Below are 6,000 nucleotides of genomic sequence, written 5' to 3'. Positions count from 1 at the left end.
GAATTGCAGCTACAGCAATGCTATGCACCAGCTATCCGCTGCAGCCACTTTTACGGTGGCAAAGAAATATTGTGAAGCGAATTAGATGACTAGATGAAGTTTAATTTTTTGTCTATATGTCTAGAAAACAAGGGCGTAGGTGATAGAGATTTTGGGGAGATTTTTCTTTTTTTTTGTTTTTTTCGAAGTCCAAATAGGATATGATTTTTAAAGCAAAAATTCTAACTAACATTTCCCTCTTAGGATGGACCTAATTTAGGCATGGATGATTAGTTGGGGGATTGGATAAATACCCTTAATCATTAACGAGACAAATACCCCTTCATAACTACGCCAATTTGATTGTGATTTAATTTTTGAATATAAAAATCTACTCTCTTAATCTTTGGCGGATGCTAAGCCCATGATGACGTTGTAATGTTTTGTGGCTTCATTAAAGTTGGTCATCATTAATGAATGGCATATCGCACAGACGGACAAATAGAGTGATCTATCAACCACCATGGGCTGGTTAAAATAGTTTGGTAACGGCTTCTGCTTTACAGCGGACCGGCCAGGCAGCCAGCCAACCAGCTATGGTGTTAAAGCTATTATTAAAACTATTACAGAGCAGATACGTCATCGGCAGCTTCATCACCACAATCAGTGGTATCGCAACATATCTGCGGAGATTTAATGGTCTGCCTTGTGGCCTGGTTTTTAATACACCATTGATTGGAGTAGCAAATACTACAACAACAACCAGTTGGTGTTGTTGTTGATTAATTTATATTTTTGGAGAGATATTTGATTTTTTTTCAGAGGCCGATGATGAATTTATTAAGTTGGGCTCAATTTTTTGTTAGATTTTTTTAAACGCTCTATAGCAGACTTTTTTATTTTTGCCTTAATTTTATTTTTTTTCGACAATTTGATTTATGTTTGAAATAATCAATATTTATATAACAATTTTTTTAATAAATCGCAAAAATATCGAACATCATTTTTTATAACATAAATCATCATGATTTGTTAGTTTAATTTTTTTTGTTTACACCTCTTGACGTCCACAACTTGCCTCAAACGATTTAGCTGCCATTGCTTAATGAACGATCATCATCGTCATCTGTTGAGCGTTTGAGTGGTTAATTAAAGTTTTGTGAGAAACTATTTTTTTCTTTTTCTGCTGCTTCTTCTTGTTGGTTTTGTTTTATTGATTATTGTCGATTGTCGAAGAAATCCGGTTATAATGACACTCCAGCGGATAATGAGCACTTAATTAACCTGCTAAAGACACAAACGTCTCATTATGTCGATTGCGGGTCATTTGTGATGGCAGTCAATCATTTTTCACAATGATATGAATTACTGACAGTCAGACGGGGAGTCACTAAGTCAAAGTTCAATGATAACGTGGTATTTAAAATGAAATAATAGATTTTTTTAGAAGGCCAAAATGTCTCATGAGAGAAGGAGATCTGTTGAAGAAGACTAAGAGGTGTACACCTAGAAGATCAAAGACCAAGAGTTGTACTTCTAGAAGATCAAGGGGTCATCTCAGGTACGACAAATAATTTTCGTATATAGGACCATAAGATTTTCTTGTATCGAAAATTTTCAGACTTCAAACCTAACAATTATTTTTTCTAAAAATTCACGCATGTTTGTGGTCTCTAAAAAACTATTTTTAAATCAGTGAGGGAGTAGTATAGTCGGACGGGGCCGACAATATGATACCCTACACAACTTCCACGAAAATCGAACTTTCTGTGGTTCCATATTCTGAGCATGGGCAATATTTCGCGATAATTCCAACCTCTTGGCCGACCAGAGGTCAACAAATATTACTAATGTTCAGTACAGCCCTTCTAATTACTTGTCCAGACACCCTTCACCATGGGTTATGTTCTGATGCTCGGCTTTCAATTGTGTCCTATAGATCGACTCGAAAAGACACACAAAAATTAAATTTCCGGTGCATTTCATCTCAAAATTATTATCTGATCGCCACTGAAAATTATAGGCGTTGTCATTGACCATAACTGGGATTTCATAGATAATTTCAAACCGATCAGCACTATATTTCCGTTACTAAATAAATGAATATGTAACTCCCGCATCTGAGTACACACGGCCATATAATTGGTATCAATTTCAAAGCCTATAGAGTGATTGGCTTTGAAATTGATATATATATACTATCAACTTCTCGGGTCTAAGACCTTCAGGTGCAAATATATACCCCATAGAATACAAATTTTATAATTTTTCACCCAAAAGTCAAGGTCCATTTGACCCGCTAAAAATGTTTGAGCCATAATTGTGGCCTCTGGAGCGACCAGAAAATCAGACAAAATAAAAGTTTTGATCCATTTCATCCCCTAAATATTAACCGATCTTTAACAAAAACAATAGGGGTCTTTATTGGTCAGAACCCATCCCACATGCAAAATTGGGTTAAGATTGGTTCATTATTGTGGCCTGCATCGTTTTTACAAATGATAATAGACGGACGGACGGACACACATGTCTAGATCGACTCTGCTAGTCAAGATATGACGATCGGTATACCTATAGGTGGGTCTAGGATCAATATTTCGCGGCGTTACAAACTCTTGGGGCTGCACAAAGCTATAATACCCTGACAACATAGTTGTGTAGGGTATAAAAATTGAAAAACAGAGAGGTGTGCTGAAAAAATTCACTCTTGTTTGTGATCTCTAAAAAAATACCGCACCTTTTTGGGGCTCCTGAAAATAATTTTTAATAAAAAAACCAAGTATCTGAGTGGTCCCTGCTAAATATTGTTAAAAAAATTGAAGCCCCTGAAACAAATATTTTGAAGCCTGTGGTAATAGTCATCGAAAAAATATTTTTTGTAAGTCCACGCCTCTTTGTGATCCCTAAAAAAATATTTGTAAAAATTCAAGCCTGTGATAATGGTCCCCGAAACAATAATTTTTATAAGACCGTGCCTCTTTGCGATCCTTAAAGAAATTCAAAAAATCCTGCCTGTAATGTCTGAAAAAATTATTTTTTTGGTCCCTGAAAAAAATATTTAAAACCCAGTAAGCGGAGCAGTATAGTCGAACGGGACTGACCATACGATACCCTACACAACTACCACAGAACTAAAATTTTCTGCGGATGTTTATTCCGAGCCTGCGCAATATTTCGTTATATTTGCACCCTATTGCCCGATTAGAGGTAAACAGCACCTCTTCCTCACACTGACATATTTTTCGAATATTACGAGTATTCAGTACAGCTATTGTCCAGATTCCCTTCACCGTGAGTTGTGTTCTGATGTTAGGCTTTCAATTGTGTCCTATAGATCGACTCGAAAATAACACAAACAATTAAGTTTTCGGTCCACTTCATTCCAAAATTATTATCTGATCATCACCGAAAATTATAGGCGTTGTCCTTGACCATAACTGGAACCTCATGGAACATTTCAAAGCGATCAGCGCTATAGTTCCGCTCTCTAGAGTGATAATGGGTTATTAAATAATATACGAATACGGAGATGCCTGTAAATATTTAGGTGTAACTCCCACATCCGGGAACATACAACAACATAATTGGTATTAATTTAAAGGTCAACCACTCCTCTATGATAAAATATCAACTTCTCGGGTCTATGTCCTTCAGGAGTAAATATACACGCTATAGAATACAAATTTTGTAATTTTTCACACAAAAGTCAGGGTCCATTTGACCCGCTAAATATTGACCTATCTTTATCAAAACAGGCATGCTTATTCTTTGGCCCGATCCCCTTCTCCATGCAAAATTTCACGATGTTCGGGCCATTATTGCGGCCTCTGGAGCGACCAGAAAAACCGACAAAAATTTAGTATTTGGTCCATTTCATCCCCTAAATATTAACCGATCTTTCCCAAAAACAATAGGGGACTTCATTGGCCAGAACCCATCCTACATGCAAAATTCCGTGAAGATTGGTCCAAAACTGTGGCCTGTATCGTGTTTACAAATTATAATGGACAGACGGACGGACGGACACACATGTCTAGATCGACTCAGCTAGTCGAGATATGACGATCGGTATACTTAAAGGTGGGTCTAGGACCAATATTTCGCGGCGTTACAAACTTTTGGGACTGCACAAAGCTATAATACCCTGACAACATAGTTGTGTAGGGTATAAAAAACACACCTATTTGTTGTGCCTGAAAAAATCATAACTTATGAAAAAATTGAAAACAAATTATCCTGTGTTTAAGCGCTTACAAAAATATTTAAATAAAAAATCATTATTTGGAATAATTTTAAAACTTTCTCTTGTTCTCAAAACATTGTTGATCCCATATTCACTACGTGTTTGAGTTTATATTTTTATTATCTCTTCTGAAATGAAATCAAATTCCCAAGCTGAGAAAGAATCGTTTTTTTTCAGTCAATCATCATTCATAATCCCATTAGTAATTCGCCGTAGTAATGATTATTACATTTCTCACTTCAATCTTCGCTTCGTTGGCATTTTTCATGGTCCGGATATTCGATTTGACCACATAAATCACATTCACACATAATTTCTCTTTCTATGAAACGAACGAAACAAAAAAGACTAAGACAACGATGATGACGACGAAAGTGGAAAAATAAGATCATGACCGAGAATTCTCAAGAAATCCATTAACAATGATCGATCATAACTACCGTTGATCAATCGAAACGAATGCAAAATACAAAAAAGAACAAAACAACAACAAAAACAGAAAAAAATGCTTTTATGCTGTTGCATACCTTGGTCAATGGTCAGTCAGATAATCGGATACAACAGAAATCCCCCCGTCGACCAAATCAGTCAGTCAGATGCAGTCTTCACACACGCACTCACAAACGTGGCACTGCTGCATTCAAATGTAAGGCATCAATGATTTTCTTTGGCAGCTCCACTCCACTACCCATTGCTGTTGCAATCATCGATTCCAATGGCAGGAATTCGCCTTTTGTATGAAATTTTAAGTAAAATATTCCGAAATGTGTTGCCAATGATGGTGATGATGATGAGGTGATAGCAGCATGGATGACTTGGCTTGGTTGGTTAGTTGGCTGCGAAAGAACAGCAGTTATTCAATTCATCCATCCATACTTACCTTGATTACGGTTAATAATGATGACATGGTCAGTAGAAGAATCCGCAGCAGACAACCAGCTCAATGGGTTACCAGAATCCATCCATTGATTTTTGTGCCAGAAAACCAAATGATTTCTGATTCCCAGTCATTGATCATTTGGGTTTTTTTTTCGGTCAATTGGTTAGTAAATTAGGGATTTGAGAAGTAGTTTGCGATTTTTTTTTTTTTTTGCGAAAATAAAGGGTGTTGTTAGAAGAAGGGCAAATGTTAAAAAAAATAAGAACAGTTTGGGACTCTAAAAACGCCTTGGAACATATCGAAAATCATGCGTGACGATTGAAAAACATGTTTGAAATCCTCAAATACCGAAAATCGAGGGTTATGTGTATGTTTTTGCAAAATTAGGTTCGATATCAAAGCTATATCATAAAAAATTGGACCCTAATATAATTATTGAAAAAACCACGCCTTTGGTTGTGCCCCGAGAAATATTTAAAAAATCTAATCTTTTCTTGGTCCCAAAAAAAAATTACCCTTTTTGAGAATCTTACAAAAATATTTTAAAAATCCACGCCTTTTTGGGTCCTGAATAAAATTATTTTAAACATCTACTCATTTTTTGGTCACTGAAATAATTACCATTTTTTGAGTCCTGAAAAAATTAATAAAAAATGTACGCCTTAAAAAAATCGACGCCTTGTTTGTGCCTGAAGAAAAATAATAAAAAATTGATGTATATTTTGGTCCTTAGACCCGAAAATTTCTTGGAAAAAATTATTTTAAAAAATTACGCCTTTTTTGGTCCTAAAAAATGTACCCATTTTTTGGCCATGAAATAAAAACCGAAACATCTAAATTTTTTGGGCCTAAAAATTTTTTTTAAAAAATCTACGCCTGCTTTGGAACCTAAAAAATA

Source organism: Musca vetustissima, unplaced genomic scaffold (assembly GCF_032173495.1).
Source record: "Musca vetustissima isolate MV318-11 ecotype Yass unplaced genomic scaffold, APGP_CSIRO_Mvet_v1 utg38201, whole genome shotgun sequence".
Classification (NCBI taxonomy): Eukaryota; Metazoa; Arthropoda; class Insecta; order Diptera; family Muscidae; genus Musca; species Musca vetustissima.
This window is presented reverse-complemented; position numbering follows the sequence as displayed.